We start from the raw sequence: 24,481 nt of genomic DNA, 5'->3' as shown, positions 1-24,481 counted from the left end.
GGGGCTGTGTGGTTATAGGTGGGGTTATGTGCGTTATGGGAAGAGGGGGCCGGGCTGTGTGGAAATGGGTGGGGTTAGCTGTAATTCTGGAGGATACGCCCATAGTGGTAAGGAAGAGCTGAGCAATGAAGGACAACTGTAGTGAGAGGAATATGGAGGCTGCCATATTTATTTCCTTTTTAAGCAATACCAGTTGCCTGATCTGACATTAAGGCCTCTTTTCCACGAACTGTTTCTAGGCAGTGAAATTCCTCTCAAACTCTCACAACTGCTCACTGCTGCCTGGTAACTGTTTGTCGCTGCCTGGTAACTGCTCGCTGCTGCCTGGCAACTGCTAGCTCAACAGTTTGTAGAAAAGAGGCCTTACTGCATGCTTGTTTCTGGTGTGATTCAGACACTACTGCAGCCAAAAAGATCAGCAGGGCTGCCAGGCAACTGGTATTGTTTAAAAGGAAATAAATAGGGACCCTCCTCCATCCATCCTTCTAGCGTTGCATTGTTGCTATGCTGGTAATGAACGCCTCTCCTCTGCTGCTCCTCTCTGTCAAACTCCTCACTGGCTGCCAATTAACCAGAGGATCCAGTTCAAATTCCTAACCCTAACCTACAAAGCTCTCCACAATCTCTCCCCCCTGTACATCTCCTCACTAGCTTCCAGATACCAACTCAACCGCAATCTCAGATCTGCACATGATCTGTCCATCCTCTAGAATTACCTCCTCACATGCATGTTTACAAGATTTCTCACGTGCTTCACCCCTCCTCTGGAATGCCCTCCCACAACACATCCGTCACTCGCCAACCTTTGTTACCAGTGGCGTAGCTAAGGAGCTGTGGGCCCCGATGCAAGTTTTACAATGGGCCCCCCAAGTATGCTATACATAACGATACGGCGCACAAAACCTGCCAATGGCAACTACAGTGTCACAGGAGCAAGAAGGGGATGGGGAGTAGTTTGTTAATGATTATTATCATTCAAAGTATCTATAGAAGAAGTGATTATTGCCAGCACAGAACCAATAGAGAGCTAATACTGTAGTTGAGGGAGTGCCCTTCGGAACCTCTGGTCCAAGGGCCCCGATGCGGTGGCAACCTCTACACCCCCTATTGCTACGCCCCTTTAAAGGGAACCAGAGAGGATCAAAAAAAGGTTTTATACATACCTGGGGCTTCCTCCAGCCCCATACGCACGGATCGCTCCCACGGCGCCATCCTCCGCTGCCTGGATCCGCCGGTACCGGGTCCCGTCATTGCCGCGAGTCGGCCGGCGGACGCGGCCGATTCTCCGCATCACACGGAGATCCCTCTATACAAGTACGCATGAGGCTGCCTACTGCGCAGCCGCATGCGTACGGGTATGGAGGGAACCCCTGTGATGCGGACAATTGGCCGCGTTCGCCGGAAGTGACGGGACCCGGTACCGCCGAAACAGGAAGCGGAGGATAGCGGCGTGGGAGCGATGCAGGCTTATCCGAACATTCCGAACACAGGCTTATGGGGGTGGAAGAAGCCCCAGGTATGTATAAAAGCTTTTTCTATTTCCAGGCTCCATTCCTCTCTGGTTCCCTTTAAACGCTCTCTAAAAACTCATTTGTTCCGACAAGCATATGCACTACCCTAGGCCACTTCCCTTTGTCCTAAGACCAAATTGCACTCCTACTAGGTATCCTAAAACACACTGCCTTTATATATTTTATCGTATACTACCCCTCCTCTTGTTCCCTGCCCCCCCCCCCATTCACTTTAGATTGTAAGCTCGCAAGGGCAGGGCTCTCTCCCCCTTTTGTGTCCTGGAAATCATTATACATTTTATTCATCATGTTACTTTTATCACTGTCATTACCACTTCTGTATTTTGTATTCTGTATTTTGTATCATGTTTTGTATTTTGTCACTAATACTGTATGTACTGATGTATACACCATTGTCTGTATTATTATGTACCCCATGTTTGTTTCTTACTTTGTACAGCGCCGATATTGTACAGTGCGGAATATGTTGGCGTTTTATAAATCAATAATAATAATAATAATAATATGGCAGCCTCTATGTACCCCTCACTACCAGGGCCGGATTTAGGGAAAGGCCCCCAAGGCACAGGACTAGGGCGGAATTAAATTTGCTACATTCTTGGGGCGGCTGCGGGTGACACAGGTTAACTGACTGCAGCACGCACCTGTGACCTGCTGTCCCTCCATACGCGCTGTGTCAGCCTGTCACTACTGAGCCAGTGAGCCGCCCGCTGCGCTGCCCCGCTAGTGTGTGTCCGCAGCCGCCCACCCCGCTTGCCGCTCTGCTCTGTGTGCAATGTGAGCAGAGGCAAGGCGGGTGAAAGCGGCTGCGGTTGCCTGGCAACATGGACGGGAGGCGGGATCCCACAGGAGGCCTGGGAGCAGATCGGACTCCGTCTCCGAGTGCCGATGGTGGTGCGCCCTGGCCCCTGCCCTGCCCCTGGACTCGAGCTAGCCTAGCCTGCCTGCATCTGGCAGTCACCAGCCGCCGGCCAGTACAGGCAGACTTTCGCTCTAGACTCTGGAGTCCCAGGCAGGCGGCAGCTCCAACTTGCAGGCGGCTAAGAGAGAGCGAGGGAGAGGCTCTTTCAATAGGGCGCCCCCGCTGTCAATCAGTGACGTCACGTGACGTCACAGATTTAAACAGCACAGCGCTGGCTGGCCAGGAGTCTAGGGGAGGTCTCGCGGTGCCGCTGGGGCTGATGGATATGAGAGCCTCAGTGCAGTGCGCATGCGCTCGGCAAAGACCCCCCTTAGCTGCGCACATCCCTGGCTGGCTGGCAGTGGCTCCAGATCTGTGACTACGGAATTGACTGTAAGTTTTTGCTGCAGCCGCCAGCCGGCCTGAAGCATGATGATGTCTGTGTTCCTGACTGTCAGTGTCAGGAATCAAATGTAAAATGAATGTCAAGCTGGGTGATGATATTGACTGAGGGTCCCCCTTAGGGGAACAGTAAATTCGGGCGCCTGAGGCTAGTGGACAAATCGGGCGCCGCCATTCACTCCTATAATAAATATCGTTTAATGGGCGCCCGATAGGAAAAAAGGGCGCCGGAGAAAAATAACGTTTTAAAAGCGGCGCCCGGAGACTTAATGTTTTATTACTGTTTCTCATGATTACACATTATTTAATGATTTATCCATTTTTAAATTTTATTTTTAAACGAAAAACAGTACAATATTTTTTTTAAACATTATTGTTAAACGAAAAACAGTACATTTTTTTTTACATTATTTTTAAACGAAAAAACTAACAGGGGGGTCTTAGGTTTAGGCACCAACAGGGGGGTCTTAGGTTTAGGCACCAACAGGGGGTCTTAGGTTTAGGCACCAAAAGGGGGGTCTTAGGTTTAGGCACCAACAGGGGGGTCTTAGGTTTAGGCACCAACAGGGGGTCTTAGGTTTAGGCACCAACAGGGGGGTCTTAGGTTTAGGCACCAACAGGGGGGTCTTAGGTTTAGGCACCAACAGGGGGGTCTTAGGTTTAGGCACTAACAGGGGGGTCTAGGGGTTAGGGGTAGGTACAGGGAGGGTTACTTAGGCACCAACAGGGGGGGTCTTAGGTTTAGGCATCAACAGGGGGGTCTAGGGGTTAGGGGTAGGTACAGGGAGGGTTACTTAGTAATTTTTTTTTTTTAAACGTTATTATACGTTTCACTATTTAAACGAAAGATTAACGTTTTTACAATTGCCGATTTAATGCACATTATTTAATGATTTATAACTTTATAAAACATTAATTTTAAACGAAATACAGTACAATACATTTTTAAACGTTATCCATGCTTATCGTTAAAAACCCGGCGCCCTTTTTTCCCAGCGCCCCTTTTTAACGTACGCCCCCCTTAGAAGCTAAATGTTATTTGCTAATTAATGTATGTAGTAAGGTAGTAATTATATGCTGAGGACTTCTTAAGCCACCATCCTGTCTTTGCTGAATGTGTCCCCTAATGGTTTGCTTCTGCGGCTGCCCTGTCCAGCAGCCCATGCTCTCTGTCTCAGTTTCGCACTTTACAGGCAGCGTATGTGCGGTGCGGACAGGGAATGTTCTGCGCAGCCCATTTTGCTTACTATAACTGCTTGCACAAAATGCTCTTAAAGGGAACCAGAGAGGAATGGAGCCTGGAAATAGAAAGAGCTTTTATACATACCTGGGGCTTCTTCCAGCCCCATAAGCCTGTATCGCTCCCACGCTGCCATCCTCCGCTTCCTGGAACCGCCGGTACCGGGCCCGTCACTTCCGGCGGACGCGGCCAATGGTCCACATCACAGGGGCTCCCTCCATACCCGTACGCATGCGGCTGCGCAGTAGCGTATAGAGGGAGTTCCGTGTGATGCGGAGAATCGGCCCCGTCCGCAGGCCGAGTCGCGGCAATGACGGGACCTGGTACCGGCGGATCCAGGCAGCAGAGGATGGCGGCGTGGGAGCGATCCGTGCGTATGGGGCTGGAGGAAGCCCCAGGTATGTATAAAACCTTTTTTCGATCCTCTCTGGTTCCCTTTAATGATATTTCAATCGGGGCCATGCACTCTGGTATGCGACTGGGCTGGATTGCGGCTTCATCATTGTGGGAAAATGGTGGTGATCAAGCAAACTGGTTACTGGGGACTGGAGGAAGCCCCAGGTAAGTATAAATCTTTTTCCTTTAAAGTATCCCTGAGGCCCCTTTTCCACTAGCAATTGCTAGCGTTCGCGCTGAACGCTAGCGATTGCGATTCAGCAAAAGTACAAAATTTAGCGGCGATTTCCTGACGTTTGCGATCGCGATTTTGCTATGCACTGCATAGCAAAATCTCGGCAATAATTGTTCCGCCACACGATCACGATTAGGCAAAAAACGAATCGCAGTAGTGCAAATGACCTACCACGATTCCTATGTTAAAAAGCAAACCGTAGCGATTTCAAAATCACTAGCAGTTTGCGATTCAGCAATCGCAAACGCTATTGTGGAAAAGGGCCCTGAGACGGGAAAAAGTTTTAATTTACGTACCGGGGGCTTCCTCCAGCCCCTCGTAGCCTTACAGGTCTCTTGGTTTCTTCATGGTTTGTTGTCCCCCTCCAAAAACTTGTCCACTAGACCAGTCGTGGCTTCTGCACATGCGCGACCCAGGCCATGCGCCTCCTCAATCACGCTCCCACTGCTCTGAGCGTTATGCGCATGAGTAGACTGCTCCCCGCCATGGGAGCACGATCAAGGAGATGTGCGACCTGGTCCACACATGCGCAGTAGCCCACAACTTTTGATCTTTCAGAGGGGCTAGTAAGGCTTGTTCGGTTAACTCACCCTTGTTGCTACCTCTGTGCGCTGCTCTATACATTGCCTTTCTGCTCTTCCAGTTCCAACTGTGAATGATGAAGTAGCTGGAGAGCTGAAATGCTATGTGGAGGGCGGCGCACAGAGGTGGCGAAAAGGGTGAGTGCTGTTGTCAGTTAGTGCATCAGTTTAAAGGGGTTCTTTCGCGAAAAAAGTAGGTAGTTAAAAAATGTGACAGATGACAGGTTTTGGGCCAGTCCATCTTTTTAGGGGGATTCTCAGGGCTTTCTTTGTTTTCAACAGCATTTCCTGAACAACAGTTTAACTGCCAAAATAGCAAGATACCAGCCGGCCTCCCTAATCATTTGCACACTATTATGTCAGTTAGATTTTGCAACTGTTGTTCAGGAAATGCTGTTGAAAACAAAGAAAGCCCTGAGAATCCCCCTAAAAAGATGGACTGGCCCAAAACCTGTCATCTGTCACATTTTAACTGCCTACTTTTTTTGTGAAAGAACTCCTTTAAATTTAGTAACATGGTTTTCAGAGGTACCGATTGTAATGCTCATCCCTAGTTGGGATGAAAACAGAGTAGCTACAGTATGTACCCTATGGGGATTGGTAAGAAGCCCCTAGGTAGTATGGCTACTTTTTAAAGGCTATATGAGGTAAAATAAAGAAGTGAAACTTTACTTACCTAGGCCTCATAGAAATCTATCTGCTCCCACACTGAAGTTACTTTGTCATCCAGGCTGCTCCTGTCTAACCCCTCCGTAAGATCACCCACCCATGGATGGGTTGCGGGCTTCTGTGCAAGTGTGGATGTGCCGTGTGGCTCTCATGATCGCACTCCTATGAACAGATGCATTATTTGCGGACAGCACAAACACAATGCTATGGGAGCACAATCACAAGGCGTGAATGTCCGGGCAGGGGGTCGGCAATCTTACAGAGGGGACAGTGGCAGCCTGGAGGACAGCAGAACTTCAGCACGAGAGCAGATAGGCTTCTAGGGGCTGTACAAAAACGAAATAAGTAAAGATTCACTTCTTTATTTTACTCATATATCCTTTAAGGGTATTTGAACCGTATATGTGTGAGTATACACTCACCTAAAGGATTATTTGGAACACAATACTAATATGGTATTTGACCCCATTTCGCCAACATTTTGTGGTTTATTTTAAAGTTAAAAGTGTTGGTAGGCAGTGTTGAAAAAAATGCGGGGGGGGGGGGGGGCGGTCGGTGGTACTGGGCCTAGGGTGGAAAAAAGTACAAATCCGGCCCTGCTCACTACAGTTCTTGAAGCGTGTGAGGAGAACAGGCGGGAATGTGATGCAGAGAGAGGCGAGGCGCGGCACCCTCTGCTGGCTGCAGCTGTTAGTGCGTCTCTCTAATATGAGGTGCAGGAAGTCACATTAGCTGATACTGGCTTCAATTCATCAAGCATTGCCGCATTCGGTAATGCTGAAAACAGCTGACTTTACGGAGCACTTAGTAAAATGTTAATTCATCAAAGCAGTTACCGCATGAGAAGCAGACATTCCTGTGCAGAGAGATAAATTACCGACCGAGCCGTCTGAAGCGAGAATAAATCTCGCTTCAGAGCTCAAAGTTAGCAGGGGCACGTGTGCTCCTGCTAAACCGCCGCTATCGCGCCACACAATGGGGGTCCCTTCACCCCCAAACCCACCCCAGCACGACTTGGTCGTGCATTTGGTCGCTCCTGGAGGCAGGGCTAACGGCTGCAGCCCTGCCTCCAGTCGCGTCTGTCAGCGGCGCATCGCCGCCTCTCCCCCGCCCCTCTCAGCGAAGGAAGACTGAGAGGGGCGGGGGAGAGGCGGAGATACGCGCTGGCAGACGCGCGTGGGGCAGGGCTGCGGCGGTTAGCCCTGCCCCAACCAGGAAGCGCTCCCCCGCATTACGGAGGGGGATTTGGGGGTAAAGGGACCCCCGTTAAGCCGCGCTATAGCGGCGTTTTAGCAGGGGCACACATGCCCCTGCTAACTCTGAGGTTTAAAGCGAGATTTATTCTCGCTTCAGTCTCTCTTTAAGTGATTACCTCAACACATGTCAGTAAAATGTCAGCAAATGTTAATTCATCAAGCTCACAGCATTCGATAACATGTGCCGTGTTTATCACCAGCTCTCCCCTGTCGATAAAGAGCTTGGAATGCCTTCTCCGTGTGTGACAGGACCATAGAAACCTCCCCTGTCCCCTGCAAGTGCTGCTGATAGGTTGGCCAGGCTTCTCGGGTGGAACAGACCCCCCCCCCCCAGGCAGCCAGGGGAGAGAAAAGAATTAAAGTTATTTTCCAGGCACCCTTCTTTTCTAGGCACCCTTCGGTAGTGTAACCCCTTGAGTGCCTGTTTAAATATGCAGGGATGCAAGTGGGAGCTTGTGGCAAAATGACCTAAGCAGGGAATGTGTAATGTTTCTCAGCAGTTCATCTAAGCTGTGGCAAGTAAATAGAAACTTAAAGGGAAGGTTCAGGGAGGGTGGGTAAAAAATAAAAATCAATTTCCACTTACCTGGGGCTTCCTCCAGCCCGTGGCAGGCAGGAGGTGCCCTCGCCGCCGCTCCGCAGGGTCCCGGTGGTCTCCGGTGGCCGACCCGACCTGGCCAGGCCGGCTGCCAGGTCGGGCTCTTCTGCGCTCCAAGGCCCGGAACTTCTGCGTCCCACGCCGGCGCTCTGACGTCATCGGACGTCCTCCGGGCTCTACTGCGCAGGCGCAGAACTACTGCGCATGCGCAGTAGAGCCCGGAGGACGTCCGATGACGTCAGGGCGCCGGCGTGGGACGCAGAAGTTCCAGGCCTTGGAGCGCAGAAGAGCCCGACCTGGCAGCCGGCCTGGCCAGGTCGGGTCGGCCACCGGAGACCACCGGGAGCCTGCGGAGCGGCGGCGAGGGCACCTCCTGCCTGCCACGGGCTGGAGGAAGCCCCAGGTAAGTGGAAATTGATTTTTATTTTTTACCCACCCTCCCTGAACCTTCCCTTTAAGACTAATGAGACAGACTCAGCAAGAGCAGAGGCAGCACAACAAATATAAAAGGCACATGTATAGGGATGTCGGTGCTGCCTCTTTCCTATTGTAATGCCCTCACTGCACGGACCTCTTCGGTAACTTACCGAACATCTACCACATGTGTGAAAATATTGATGAATTAGCACAGTGAAGTGTAAAATACCGAATGCGGTATTTTAAGGACTGGGATTTTGTTATCGAACACCCTTTGATGAATTGAAGCCACTGTGTCCTGTGAAGGGGACATAAACAGTGGCGTAGCAATAGGGAAGCAGAGGTAGCGACCACACGGGGGCCCTGGGCCCTCCATCCATCCTTCTAGCTTTGCATTGTTGCTATGCTGGTAATGTTCACCTCTACAGTAGTAATTCTTAAAAGGAACCTGAGACGACAGGAAATTAGTTTTATATATACCTTCTTCCAGCCCCTTCGTGCAGATCGCTCGCTCGCTGCCGTCCAAAGCCTGCTAGATCCTCCGGTAGCAGCCCCATTCTCTGTGGCCAGTCAGACATACTGCGCATGCGTGCCCGCCCCCACAGTGATGTAAGCTCCGCCCAGCTTTCCCTGGTATGCACTCTGCAGGAGGACAGCAGAATACCCACTCACCCTGCAAAGTACACATATCTCAATGTAAGCTAGATCTGCTGACATCAAACGGACAAACATGGATTCAGGTAATGGCTATAATGTAAACTGCACAAAGTTTTATTACCAACTTTCAAAACCTTACATTTCTTCTCCAGGAATGACACAGAACAGATCGAAGCACTTACAGCGAAGTATCAGAAGGAAGATATGAGCTCTCATCCAGGTAATTAGCCAATATACATTATTGTATATAGGACCCGTACGTTTAGAAGTTAGAAAGTTAGAAAGCAGCAAAAAATAAAACCTACTCACATAATGGAACAATCATTTGACAAATAAAACACAAGTTTTATTAACTTAACTCACCTCCCCGGTGTTCATTAACTCACCTCGAGGCGTTCATGAACCTCACCCCCCGGCATTCATAAACTCACCACCCGGCATTCATGAACCTCACCTCCCGACATTCATGAACCTCACCTCCCGACATTCATGAACCTCACCTTCCGGCATTCATAGAGGGGATCTAATTAACATGTATAAATACATCAGAGGGCAATATAATAGCTTGGCGGATGAGCTTTTTGTCCCTAGGCCTTCTCAAAGGACTAGAGGACATGATCTGTGCATGGAGGAAAAACGTTTTAGCCATTTATTTAGGAAAGGGTTCTTTACAGTTAGAGTGATTAAGATGTGGAATGCATTGCCACAGGAAGTCGTTATGGCAAACTCTATACCTGCATTTAAAGGGGGCTTAGATGCTTTCCTTGCGTTGAAAGACATCCATGGCTACAATTACCTAGGTAATGCCTAATGATGTTGATCCAGGGATTTTATCTGATTGCCATCTGGAGTCGGGAAGGAATTTTTCCCTTTAGGGGCTAATTGGACCATGCCTTGTAAGGGTTTTTTCGCCTTCCTCTGGATCAACAGGGATATGTGAGGGAGCAGGCTGGTGTTGTACTTTGTACTGGTTGAACTCGATGGACGTATGTCTTTTTTCAACCAAAATAACTATGTAACTATGAACCTCACCTCCCGGCATTCATGAATCTCACCTCCCAGCATTCATGAACCTCACCTCCCGGCATTCATGAATCTCACCTCCCGGCATTCATGAACCTCACCTCCCGGCATTCATGAATCTCACCTCCCGGCATTCATGAACCTCACCTCCCGGCATTCATGAATCTCACCTCCCGGCATTCATGAACCTCACCTCCCGGCATTCATGAATCTCACCTCCCGGCATTCATGAACCTCACCTCCCGGCATTCATGAACCTCACCTCCCGGCATTCATGAACCTCACCTCCCGGCATTCATAAACTCACCACCCGGCATTCATGAACCCACCTCCCGGGATTCATAAACTCACCTCCCGGCATTCATAAACTCACCTCCCCAGCGTTCATGAACCTCACCTCCCCGGCGTTTATAAACTCACCTCCTGGGATTCATGAACCTCACCTCTCCGGCGTTCCAGCGACAACAGCTGATTATTGCATGCAAATTCCTGCCTATGATAGGATTCAAAATCTGTTTTCGGATTGTTGGCGATATATATTTCCACAATGGGGATTTGGCTCTAGATCTGCATCTATGACAACCTGCAGAAAACACCCTATCATAGTGCAGCGGATATGTATGCTAGCTCTGGCACTTCAATTTATATTCACACACAAGAAAAATGCAAAGCCAGGCATTAATAATATTTATTATTATTATTGAGTTATATAGCGCCATTTCGTAGCACTGTACAGAGTAAAAACAAACATAAGTAAATAAAAATACAAACAGTGGTACAAAATATAGAAATAGACAATGTATACTGTATAATAAGCTATAGTGATAATTGTATAACTAACAACAACTTACAAGAAACAAAAGGGAGAGAGCCCTGGACATGTGAGCTTACAATCTAAAGACATGCACAAAGGCAAACCAATGCTAGGAAAAACAATTGCACTAAGTCATGTGTGTGCGCATAGCAGAGGTGCTACAGGAGATGGAAACAATTACAAGTTCACGCAAGTTTTTAATGCAAATGTATGCAACTTGAAAATGGACTGGTCACATGCTGCTGTTGTGGCATTTTGATTGGTCCGCTCTCAAGCTGCATACAGTTTTATGAAATTAGCATAAAACATTTGCATCATCTCAAAATGATTTGCATCTGGATGACAATCACTCGCACCTAATGCAAACAGACACTGAAGGTGCGTACACACATGCGACTATAGTCGTTTGAAACGATCGTTCCCCGATCGTTTCAAACGACGATCGTTTAAAAAAAAAGCAGCCAACGACCATTAAGTCTAACGACGGACGAGCTAGATCGCTAAAAACGAATGATATAGCTTGGCGGATTTTTTCCAATGATGATCGTTTGCAAAAGTAGTACATCATTGGAAACGGCCGTTCGTACTAGGCTTGACATGCGCATTTCACTATTTGTCTATGGAACTTTTCATTTTTATGCGCAAGCGCAATAGTTGCTTTTACGTGATGTAATGTTCATTCTAACGATCAGATCGTCACACACCTTTTAAAACTAACTTTACTTAGGTCGTTCTTTCATCTATTAAAAGTTCGTTCGTCGTTGACAACGAACGATCGTTGTCGCATGTGTGTACATAGCTTGAGACTAGGTGCACACTTAGCAGAAACGCAAGCGTTGCGGAAAACGATGCTAATGGAAGTCTATGGGCCGCATGAAAAAACACGTAACGTGCATTTTTAAAAACGCTGGTTTTGTTGCATGAATTTTCTAAAAAGCATCAAAAACGCACATAATGAAAGTGAATGGGAACGCACTGGTATGCGTTTTTATATGCGTTTTTCTTTCATTGCTTTGTGGTGTATTTCCGCTTCTTGTTGTCTTCCTAGTGATTTGCATAAATCTAAATATTAAATCGCATTAAAAACGCATATGCATTTTGTAAATGCAAACCGCAAATGCATAAAAACGCACGCAAAACGCTGGAGAAATGCATATGTGAAAAAAACGCTAAAGCATTAAAAACGCACAAAAACCCGAACATGACAGAAAACGCGACCTTTCACTCCCTTTCATGTGTGCATCCAGCCTCAAAGGAGGGATGACATCAGTCCTCAGAAAATGCCCACGGGCTGTGCTGTGGATGATGTTTGTTTTTAGTGTACATTGAGTAATGCTACACAGAAGAAAAAAAGAGATGTGTGCTCAGACCAGTCAGCTCCTGACTAAATACTGGCTGCCTCAAGTCATCTGACTAATTAAAATGGCAAAGCGTATGCAAATTGCATTCGCCCACCAGAATATGCAGGATCTAACCTGTCCACCTAACTTCCTGCAGGAGTTGGCCCACGCAATATACATTGCATCTTAACAGGGTTGCCGCGTGTAGGCCTCCTTGTACCCCCAAGAAATGAAGGGCAGTGCAGACACCCCCACAAGGCATCCAGGAGCAGCTGAACAGATTGTGATCGGTTTCAGGCTGAAATCGATTCACAATCTGTTTGCAGTAAAGGCAGCCATACGATCCCTATCTGATCAGATTCGATCAGATAGGGATCTGTCAGCTGGTCGATCTGATGGCACATCGACCAGTGTATGGCTGCCTTTAGGCATTGTCTACCTCCTCCCACACCAAGTGATTTTACTAATTAGTATTTCTCTTTTTTTTTAACCATTCAATTTTAATCATTCCTAGCTTGTAATTCTTATCCACGAAGAATTAGTTAAACACAAGGCTGCATGCAGAGAATCAGTGAAGGTTGCAGAGAAGGTGTACAAGTGTCTGATCTGGTCACCCAGCTCATAGAAGGCCAGCCTCCCTGCCCCATAATTTAGATACACTCTGATCCTATGTGCAGGATTATGACAGCTTGTAGACATATTGAACATTTTCCCAGCATGCATCGCTGTATATGTGTAGCCTGATCTCTGTATAGACCAGGACTTGCTGTTTGATCCAATCCACGAATTTCGCCCTTTTCGGTCCATGCTGGGATAGCACATCCCTATTATCCAGTAACTAGATTCGCCAGTGTCCACGTCCCAGTAACAATTATTTGCATATTGCCTAGTGCTCAGGACCTGAGCACAGTCTGTAAACTGATGTGAATGGGAGTAGGAGTTTGGATTGTCGGTGGTCTTGCAGGCAGACCTGCAGTCGCTGGATAATAAGACGTTAGCGCCGGCTGTGGTTCCATCCAATAACAGATCTGTTACCTCCAGCATCTGAAGATGTTTCTGTGTGTCTTTCAGTATGTCATACAATCCTATGTGCAGAGTTTCTGAGATCAGACCTTCATGTAGAATTCCAGCTGAATTGATTTGGTCATCGGTTACTTGTTTTTGAGGTGTATGATCATCATCCGCTTGGGTTTCACAGGCTTGTAGGACGGTTAATGGATCGGTCTCAAGGAGCAGAGCCTCGGTGTTAGCTATCACCTTGGTCAGGTCATCTTGGTCCTTCTCCAACTGGTGTATCAGATTCCATACTGACTTTAAAACCTTGGATTCAATGGTGGAGATATCAACCAGGACTTTCTGTTCTAATTCCTCTAGCTGTTTTCTCATGGAGTTCAGAAGGGTAACTGCTCTCTCTTTAATTCTAGCGGCAGATTCTGGCACATTTGTCTTGCTCTCCTGCAGAATCTGGAGTTGAACATCAGTCTTGTTCTTGCTTGCCGTCAGTTGCACCAAGACGTCTTTCAAGTCCTCTTTCATTTTAATGGCTGCCTCTGGAAGAAGCTCAACTTGGTGGCCTTTATGATTTCCAACCACAGAGCAAGACACGCATATGCAGACTTTGTCATCTGAGCAGAAATACTTAAAGATCTCATTGTGGATGGAGCATTTTCTGTCCTCCCATGAGTCAGCAGGGTCGAATAAAATGTGCTCTAGTGACTTGCTGTGGACTCTTAGATGGTCATCACACAGAGAAGCTTCACACTGCAGACACGTTTTAACAGCTTGGACTTCAGCGTGGATGCAGTAGGTGCAGAAGACCCCAGTCTCCTCTTGCTTGGGTTCAGTAGGAAGAAAATGGGCAGCTATGCTACACAGAGCTATGTTCTCCTGCACTGACGGACGCGCCTTAAACCTTTTCCTGCATACTGGACATTCATAAGCCTCAGAAGATGTCTGGTTGTCCAAGGTATTCTTTATACAGACACGGCAGAAGCTGTGTCCACAGGTCAGAGTTCCGGGATCTTTATATACGTCCAGACAAATGGAGCACTTCAGCTCCTCTCTCACCGCAGGCATATCCATCGCTGACTGAAAGCTGTGAACAAACGTCAAAAGTACCTTCTTATCACTCCTTTCGAGGTGTGTACTCGATCATCTGAACTTACTGTTGTTAACCACCTAGACCTTGAAGGAGAAGACTTGTCAAAGTCCTCGGAGTGCAATAAACATTTTACAGCCTTTTAATCATTGTCAGTCAGTTGCTGAATCAGGTATTTTATACATATAAGGCAGGGGTGTCAAACTCACATACAAAGTGGGCCAAAAGTTAAACACTGGGACCAAATCGCGGGCCAACCTCAATGTCTAGTGGCCTCCTCCATCATTTATAAAGTTCCATACTGTCTAATTGCCCCATTCCTCCCCTGTACAGATCTCTGGTGTCTAGTGGTCCTCCCTCCCCTTTGCAGTTCCCTGGTATCTAGTGACCTCCCCTACACAGTTCCCTGCTGTCGAGCGCTTTTCCCCTCCTTTTCCATATGGTTTCTCTGGTGATCTAGGCCTTCACCTCCAATATAGCTTCCCTGGTGATCTAGAGTGGGCCAAACATAATGCAAAGTGGAGAAACCACTTGGGGGCCGAATTTGATGGCTCTGCGGGCCGGATTTGTCCTACAGGGTGGAGTTTGACATGTATGATATAAGGGAAGACACGTAGACATGAAAGAAGAACCTTCATCCATGGGTATGAGGAAGCCATACTTCAGGCAACATGTCGTGAGGGTGCTATGGAGGGGGAAGAGGGACAATAGTATGGTGCATGATGGAGAAGCTTCCAATAGTATTGATAATGAAGGAAAACTATGAGGTCTGCTGAGGTCAGGGCCGGCGCTACCATAGAGGCAAAGGAGGCAGCTGCCCCAGGGCCCCAGAGCTTGTAGGGGCCCCCAGTGGCTACAAGCGGAAAGAAAAAAATTTCAAACCGACCTTATAGTTCCTAAGAAAAACGATTTTAAAGTTTCAAAGGAAAAAAAATACACATTTCAAAACCAGCCGACTTTAATGGTTAATAGCAAATCCACCTTAAATTCTAGAAACCCTAAATTTGCAGGATGTGTTAAGGAGATCATTGGGAATAAGAGGAAAAAACAATTTTTCAAAAAGACCTTATAGTTTTTGAAAAAATCGATTTTAAAGTTTCGAAGGAAAAAAGTATACTTTTAACCACCCTGGCGTTCTGATTAAATCGCCAGGGTGGCTGCGGGAGGGTTTTTTTTAAATAAAAAAAAAACTATTTCATGCAGCCAACTGAAAGTTGGCTGCATGAAAGCCCACTAGAGGGCGCTCCGGAGGCGATCTTTCGATCGCCTCCGGCGCCCAGAATAAACAAGGAAGGCCGCAATGAGCGGCCTTCCTTGTTTTGCTTACATCGTCGCCATAGCGACGAGCGGAGTGACGTCAGCCGACGTCCTGACGTCAGCCGCCTCCGATCCAGCCCTTAGCGCTGGCCGGAACTTTTTGTTCCGGCTACGCTGGGCTCAGGCGGCTGGGGGGACCCTCTTTCGCCGCTGCTCGCGGCGAATCGCCGCAGAGCGGCGGCGATCAGGCAGCACACGCGGCTGGCAAAGTGCCGGCTGCGTGTGCTGCTTTTTATTTCATCAAAATCGGCCCAGCAGGGCCTGAGCGGCAGCCTCTGGCGGTGTTGGACGAGCTGAGCTCGTCCAGACCGCTCAGCAGGTTAAATGCGGTAAATGTCACTTTTAGTACCTAACGGTAGTGTAATTTTACATGTATCAAAAGAAAGAGCAATACATTTCCTGACAGGGTTTCCAGGGGGTTTATACGCAGCCGCAGCGCTTTGGCCAGGGAACGCTATACAGCCGCAATATGGCTGTATGAAGATCCCTGGCATTTTTTTTTCCTATTTTCCCAAATTTTTTTTGAGAGTGTGGGATTTTTTTTTTTTTTATTATGTGTGGTCCCCCCTCCGGAATCTTTTTAACCCCTTGTCCCCCATGCAGGCTGGGGTAGCCAGAATGTGGAGCTCCGACTGATTGGGACGTCACACCCTCACTATACCAGCTGCAAAAAAGGTCCCTTAATGCCAATTTTTGCTCCGGGGTATCTGTTGGGGGGGGGGGGGGGGGGCAGGTTTATTTTGCCCTGGGCCCCATTGTTGCTTAAACCGGCCCTGGCTGAGGTGATCACTCGCGACGCATTGAGGAGGCTGTAATCACACTAGAATCTTGGCAATAACAGCCACCTCAGTCAAGGACCCTTTGCCATGTGTATGGGGCTTACATCACACTCCATTCTGTTAAAAAGTTGCAAAGCACATATTTCAGTTAGTGATCCTACCTGGATCCCCTTCGGCCCAACATCTTCTCCTGACGCTGGACCAGACGTGCCCTCATTGGTGTATAGTGAGCATCAGTAACATTCTTTGAACTACCAAGTAATAATAGAAGCGACTTAGCGAGGCTTTATTGTGTGAATCGGTCACCTCAAATTTGGACCACTCGTGTAGCGCAGGCGTGGGCCGCAAACGTAGGCTGTATTCCGCTCACTTGGCTATTTCATCGGGCCCACTGACGCAGGGCCGGATTCAATGCCACCCCTGCAGGTGAACTGGTGTTGCGGTCATTAAAATTAGCTAAAAATGACTTTTTTCATATGTTGCTGTCACTTACAGTTGTTAGTAGAAATCCTGACAGATCTGACAGGTTTTGTGCTAGTTCATCTTCTCATGCGGGATTCTCAGTCGTTCATTTATTTATCACAAAAGCAATCCCTGGAAAGGATCTATACAAAGATGCCAGCTGTTCACCAAGTGCTTTTTCAAATAAATAAAAACCCTGAGAATACCCCATAAGGAGATGGACCAGTCCAAAACCTGTCAGATTTCTACTGCCTACTTTATGTTTTCATGTATTTTACATTTTTCTGCAGCAGTGGTTTTTTTTATCAAATCTGTGAAGATTCCTGGACATCTGGAAAGCATGTCCTGGGAGGGGTTCCTGAGGTCAGGCTGGAGAGATGATTTTACGTCATCCTATCATTATCGCCGTCCTCCTGCTTGCCTTCGTTCTTCTGGTATCGGTCCCGGTAACCAGGCTCAGTCGTGCCAGTCGCCTCTTCTGCACATGTGTGCCCCCCTATTGTACCTGCAGGGCCACCAGAGGGGACATAAAACATTAGGGGGACAGGGGGCGGTGTCACAAGGCCGATTCTGCAAGATTTCATGCTGAAATTGATCAGGTATCAGCCTGCGGCTTATGGCAGCCAACCGATCTCTCTCCAATGAGAGAGAGATCTGTCTGTTGGTCGATCAGCCGCCAAAATCGCAGATGTAAGTCTACCTTTACAGTAAGGGCTGGTTCACACGGACGTCTGCGCGGCGTCGCGTTTTATGACGTGTGGCGGCTGCACGGTCAGGCTTTCAGCAGCCTTCGCGTCGCGTTCGGATGCGGTCGCCTTTTTTCTTCCCCTAGGGGGACATTACCCGTCGCGGTTGGCCGCCCCCTGGAAGCTACATGTAGCTTCCAGGGGCACCTCGAACACAAGCGAAAATCGGGACCCGAACGACGCATTCGTGTAAACGCGTGCAAAAGCTCGGTGCAAACGATCCCATTCACTTGAATGGGAGCGTTTAACGCCGCGTTCCGAACGCTTGCGGTAAACGCTCCGCAAGCGTCCGTCTGAACCAGCCCTTAAAGAGAGCCCGAGGTGGGCTCAAGAAATAAAAAAAAGTAGGCTATCTGATCCGCGGGGCTGAGTGGATAAGGTAGCTGCAAAAACCACCACTCCCCGCCGCTCCTGTGGGCCGCACTGGCCCACTTTCACTTTCGTGACCTCTGGGTCACAACGCTGCAAGGAGAGATTGTGTGTATTTGGCAGGGAGGCCGGGAAGCGGCAGGGGGCGTGGCCAGGGAGAGAGAGCTGCCCAATGACAGCTCAGGAAACCCTGCAGGAACTCCCCTGGTGGGTGCTTTGAACAGGGAATTCCTCTCCCCTGTGTTTACCTCTGAGATGGCGACAAATATTGTTGCTAATCTCGGGGGGCTACAGCGCGGCGGTGTGTGTGTGTGTGTGTGGGGGGGGGGGCAGAGAGCGGCGGTTGGGGGACACAGAGCCATGTCATAAGGCTGAAAACGTGCCTCTATTCCCCATCTGCCACCTGAAAATCCACCTCGGGTTCTCTTTAAAGAGGAACTCCAGTGAAAATAATGTAGTAAAAAAGTGCTTCATTTTCACAATAATTATGTATAAATGATTTAGTCAGTGCCCATTGTAAAATCTTTTAAATCCCTGATTTACATTCTGACATCACATGGTGACATTTTTACTGCTGGCAGGTGATGTAGCTGCTGCATGCTTTTTTGGCAGTTGGAAACAGCTGTAAACAGCTATTTCCCACAATGCAACAAGGTTCACAGACAGGAAACTGCCAAGAGTACCACGGTCCTCAGAGTTTCTTGTGGGAGGGGTTTCACCACAATATCAGTCATACAGCGCCCCCTGATGGTCTGTTTGTGAAAAGGAAAAGTTTTCTCATGTAAAAGGGGGTATCAGCTACTGATTGGGATAAAGTTCAATTCTTGGTCGGAGTTTCTCTTTAAGGTGTAATATAAAGAAGCTTTGTGAATCAACCCCTTTGTGTGGTAGTTTTTAAACTGTGCCACTTTGTTATCTTATGTAAACCCAACAAGCAGAAACCGCTCATTTATCAGCCATAAAACAAATGCGATATTTTTAGCTTTATTTTATAGAATTTGAGTATAACAAGAAAAGACACAAGTAAACAACAGTGCTGGATATATAAAAGTGAGACCACACAGGTCACCATAACCTTGGCTTTCACTAGAAGCCCATCTCTAGGAGATTTCTGACTTTCATTTGTCCCTCTGTCATTGTGTCACATCAAGTTGGCTGCAACACTTGGGGAGATCTTATGCTTGTGAAACAGCCAATCAGAACCATGATCGGTCATTCCATAGGTTTAGTTCACACGGATGGTTGGAACGCATGTTTACCAAGTCACTACGCCACGCCCACCAGTGTCCATGAAGGTGGTGCAGTCCCTGCATGGCTACTGAATACACCATGCAATCCCTGATGGGTGCTGCCCGTTCACATGTACATGGATGTTGGATAATTCAGTACAGTGGCACCCCATCAATCCACCATGAGCGGGAGCTCGACCATGTGTGGTGGTCTCCATGCCAAACATCAGCACAATCCCAGAATGCTCAGCACACCAATACATTTTCCAATGGGTGTTTACTGAACCATCAGCTGCATCTACCGACAATCGTTTCACGGGCCTCAGAGGGTCCCCTTCTCCTATCTTTCTGTGCCTTAATAAAGGGGTGCCCTGCAAGGCCCCCTCCCCCCCCAAAAAAAAAACAATTGCCAGCGGATGCAGTTGATGGTTCAGTAACACCCTTGGAACATTTATTGGTTACCATCCTGTAATGGTGGCGCTGTAAATAGGGTGCGTATAGTCGTGTTGCCGGTAAGATGGGCGCAGGGGGAGCAGAATGACAGGCTTACCCTCCTGCCGCTCAACCTCCCGGCAGCGCTAAATAATGTTCCCCCTCCCAGTCATAGCAACTTCGATGGAGATGTAATTTGGGGTCCAGCAATCGCCGGACTCCCGAATTACCCTTACCCGGGGTGCGCAGCATATGGCGGCGCCCAGCTTCGGCGCTTAGCCTCTTGCGCCAAAATAACCTACTTCGTGTAAATGGAAGGTTACAAAGCATTTCAAGTACTGTACCACTGCTAAGTCCTCATTCATACTAGCATCAAAACCCTGGCAGCTTGGCAACATTTGCAAATGCCTGCTTAACAAATGGTACAGTTTCATTGTACCCTTCATACCGACATTCAATTAGACACACCTCTGAGGTTCAATTAGACACACCTCTGAGGAACATCAGCAGCAACATCTGATGGCCGTCCTCCGAGCCCCGTAACAGACTTACGTCAATGACAAATGAATGTTAGTGGGCGAGTGGCGGTGTGTGCGGCACAACTGACAGGTGTTTGCTTATAAGAAGACCTTGGAAGCCACTGGACATGGTGTTGGTCAAGTGTTGGACAAATGCCCGCTCACAATTCAAGGTGTAAAATGATGGGCAGTTTATTTGTAGCAGGTTGGGAACAATAAATGTGGAACTCCCCAGCCTCTAGTGCAAACTTATCCTTACCTGGAACATTCTCAGCCACCCACAGTTCCATTGGGTTGGAGAACCCACCACTGTCATCCGTCCACGTGGACAAGTCCACAATGTGCCTCACATATCTGCCTTGTGATTGCTATCCACTATATCTGCAGAGAGGGTCACTCTCACAAAACCCTGGCAGCATTAGTACAGCAACACTCGTATCCTGGGTAGTGACGTCCGTGTGGACCAGAACTCATGGAGAACATGTGATCAGTTTGATCAGGTGATAGATTGGTAAAGGTAGCCAACTAGACATACATCAGGCGACTTGGCGGCCGATCGACCATCTCGACTATTATAATTGAATCAGATAAGAATCGGTGCCTCCAAGTGTATGCCCATCCGACAATACGACCAATTTCAGGCCGAGAATGTCGATCGGACATGCTGCATGATGTCGGACTGCCATGGTCGATTGGCTGTGTGGCGGTAACAGCAGCGGAACCTCAGGCGCTGTCCCCCAGTGTATGAATGTATTTACATATTACCTGTCCTGTGTCGTCGTGCCTATCCGTCTTCTGAATCCGCCGCTCTTACATTAGCCCTATACATGGCGCATTGCACCGGCGTGACATCACACGCTCCCTGGTGCTATGAGCCAGCGGCGTGTATAGGGCTAATGGCAGAGCGGCGGATTCAGAAGGCAGACGGGCACCACGGCACGGGACAGGTAATGTATAAAGGCACACATTAGGCCTGAAAGATAAATCGAATTTAAATCGAAATCGTGATCACCAAGATCACAATTTCAGAATCGTCAAAGCGGAGAATATCACGATCACGTCATTTCCACATGGGGAAGTTTGAAGAAGAGCCTTCAAACTTTCCCAAAGTTACCCAGCCCGCAGCGTTGGACATACCTTTCATCCTCTATCGCCCTCTGCCGCCTCTTGTGCTTGGCAAAACTTTGGGTTCCTGTATGTCACATGATATACAGGAAGTATGCCGTGCATTAGAGCCTGCAGGAGGCAAAGTGGATAGACGGGCATCGCTGGACTGGTGCTTGAAGCTATGTCCAGAACTGATGCAACTTGGGGGACACAGGAGGCACAGAGAGAGACAGCGTGGGCACAGAGAGAGACACAGGAGACACAGAGGGGGCACAAAGGGGGACACATAGGGGGCGCAGAGAGAAACAGAGTGGGCACAGAGACACAAAGGAGGCAAGAGAGAGACCCAGAGGAGGCATGAAGAGGCAAAGGGGGCACAAAGAGAGACGGGGACAGAGGGGGAACCAAAAGGCACAAAGGGGGGGAACAAAGCTTGATTTGAAGAAAATCGTGAATCGAAATCGTAATTTTGGACAGAAATCGCTCAATTCAATTTTTTCCTAAAATCGTTCAGGCCTAGCACACATACACGCACATTTATACCCTGGGGGAACAGCGGTGTGGTGGCGGACGCAGCCGATTCCCAAGAGATTTCATGCTGAAATTGATCGGACATTGGCCAGCAGTGTGTGGGCAGCTGACAGATCTCTCTCCAATTAGATTCGATCAGAGAGAAATTTGTTTCTTGGTTGAATCTGCCCATCATTGCTAGATGTATGGCCACCTTAAAGAGACACTGAAGCGAACTAATTTTGCCTATTTTACATTATAATTCGCTTCAGTGCTCTAATGCCAAGTAATCCGCCGTGTCCCCGCCGCAAAACAAGGGCTGCAGAGCTCCCAAATCCCTCCGCAAATATCCATGACCAACTTGGTCGTGGATTTTTCTGCGCTGAGAGGCAGAGCTATGAACTGTAGCTCTGCCTCTCTTGCCGTCAATCGCCGCCCCTCCCCACCCCTCTCAGTGAAGGAAGAGTGAGAGGGGCGGGGAGATGGGCGATCCGCTGCGATTGACATCAGGAGGGGCAGAGCTGAAGCTGAAAGTTCTGCCCCTTCCAGGAAATGCCGGCTGGATTGTCCCCCGGGGATTTGGGGGCTCTGCAGCCCTCCTTTAGTGGCGGGGACGCAGCGGTTTACTTGTCATGAGAGCACTGAAGCAAATTATAAGGTAAAATCGGCAAAATTAGTTCACTTCAGTGTCTCTTTAAAGGGACACTTAAGCCAGAAAAAAAAAATGAGTTTTACTCACCTGGGGCTTCTACCAGCCCCCTGCAGCAGTCCTGTGCCCTCGCAGCCCCTCACTAATCCGCTGGTCCCCCGCTGCCAGCTAGTTCTGCTTCTACCAGCCCCCCGCAGCAGTCCTGTGCCCTCGCAGCCACTCACTAATCATCTGGTCCCCCACTGCCAGCTAGTTCTGCCTCTACCAGCCCTCCGCAGCAGTCCTGTGCCCTCGCAGCCACTCACTAATCATCTGGTCCCCCACTGCCAGCTAGTTCTGCCTCTACCAGCCCCCCGCAGCAGTCCTGTGCCCTCGCAGCCACTCACTAATCATCTGGTCCCCCGCTGCCAGCTAGTTCTGCCTCTACCAGCCCCCTGCAGCAGTCCTGCACCCTCGCAGCCACTCACTAATCCTCTGGTCCCCCGCTGCCAGCTAGTTCTGCTTCTATCAGCCCCCTGCAGCAGTCCTGTGCCCTCGCAGCCCCTCACTAATCCTCTGGTCCCCCGCTGCCAGCTAGTTCTGCTTCTATCAGCCCCCTGCAGCAGTCCTGTGCCCTCGCAGCCACTCACTAATCCTCTGGTCCCCCGCTGCCAGCTAGTTCTGCTTCTACCAGCCCCCTGCAGCAGTCCTGTGCCCTCACAGCCACTCACTAATCCTCTGGTCCCCCGCTGCCAGCTAGTTCTGCTTCTACCAGCCCCCTGCAGCAGTCCTGTGCCCTCGCAGCCACTCACTAATCCTCTGGTCCCCCGCTGCCAGCTAGTTCTGCCTCTACCAGCCCCCTGCAGCAGTCCTGTGCCCTCGCAGCCACTCACTAATCCTCTGCTCCCCCGCTGCCAGCTAGTTCTGCCTCTACCAGCCCCCTGCAGCAGTCCTGCACCCTCGCAGCCACTCACTAATCCTCTGGTCCCCCGCTGCCAGCTAGTTTTGTTTTTGCCGACAGGCCCGGCCACGCGTAGCTTTCTCCGCATTCCCGACTGTAATTAGCGCTATTGCAGGCCTCACCGCGTACAACAATACGCGTTGCCGCATATCTATGCGTAGGTAATGTGGCAACGCGTATCTTTGTACGAGTTGCGGCCCGCAATAGCGCTAATTACAGTGGGGAATGCGGAGAAAGCTACGCGTGGCCGGGCCTGTCGGCAAAAACGAAACTAGCTGGCAGCGGGGGACCAGAGGATTAGTGAGTGGCTGCGAGGGCACAGGACTGCTGCAGGGGGCTGGTAGAGGCAGAACTAGCTGGCAGCGGGGGAGCAGAGGATTAGTGAGTGGCTGCGAGGGCACAGGACTGCTGCAGGGGGCTGGTAGAAGCAGAACTAGCTGGCAGCGGGGGAGCAGAGGATTAGTGAGTGGCTGCGAGGGCACAGGACTGCTGCAGGGGGCTGGTAGAGGCAGAACTAGCTGGCAGCGGGGGACCGGAGGATTAGTGAGTGGCTGCGAGGGCACAGGACTGCTGCAGGGGGCTGGTAGAAGCCCCAGGTGAGTAAAACTCATTTTTTTTCTCGATTAAGTGGCCCTTTAAGTCCTGGACTTTCTGGTATCACTTCCTGCCTTGTGACATCATGACCAACCAATCTATCAGCTGATCAGACTGTTCACATGACCCTCCACGAGTTCTGCTTCACACAAGCTTCATTCATCTGGAGATTCTGCTAAAGAGGCCCTGTCCCTATATCCCTCCTCCCATTACCCGGAGGGGCACCCTGTCAGCATTGCCAAGTCACAGTATTATTAGGAGTGCAAAACTCTCTAAGTCGCTCTTTCATGTTCATAACTAATATTCAAAATATCATTGTGAGTGACCTTTAGCTTCCTGGTTATGCCTAGAAACAAGAGGAAGTCACATGACAGAGCTCAGGACTGCTGGCACATGATAAGTATTGGCATGAGTAGAGACTGCAGGCAGAAAAACGTCATTTATACTCAATCAGGCAGCCCATGTCTGGCTAGTGAAGGACAGTAAGTGAGATAACGCTGACAACAATTCTCAACTATGCAGCATTTACACAGCATAAGGGAACAGAACTGTCGCTACCATTATAGGTGAACATTACAGAAAAAAATGTACACACTGATGAGTACCCAACACCACCTCAATCTTTTGGTACATACGTATTACCCAATCTACATATTGTTAGAAAGCTGAG

General features: G+C 49.0%; 1 long non-coding RNA gene across 1 annotated transcript; it reads left to right on the top strand.

The window, feature by feature from the left end:
- The first annotated feature begins 72 nt into the window (after positions 1 to 72).
- Positions 73 to 14,289, top strand: LOC137541528 (uncharacterized). Its single transcript, XR_011025189.1, has 3 exons — positions 73 to 107; positions 9,037 to 9,104; positions 13,486 to 14,289. It is a non-coding gene; the product is annotated as an uncharacterized lncRNA (long non-coding RNA).
- The last annotated feature ends 10,192 nt before the right edge of the window (positions 14,290 to 24,481 follow it).

The sequence above is a fragment of the Hyperolius riggenbachi genome, chromosome 12 (genome assembly GCF_040937935.1).
Source record: "Hyperolius riggenbachi isolate aHypRig1 chromosome 12, aHypRig1.pri, whole genome shotgun sequence".
Classification (NCBI taxonomy): domain Eukaryota; kingdom Metazoa; phylum Chordata; class Amphibia; order Anura; family Hyperoliidae; genus Hyperolius; species Hyperolius riggenbachi.
This window is presented reverse-complemented; position numbering and strand designations above follow the sequence as displayed.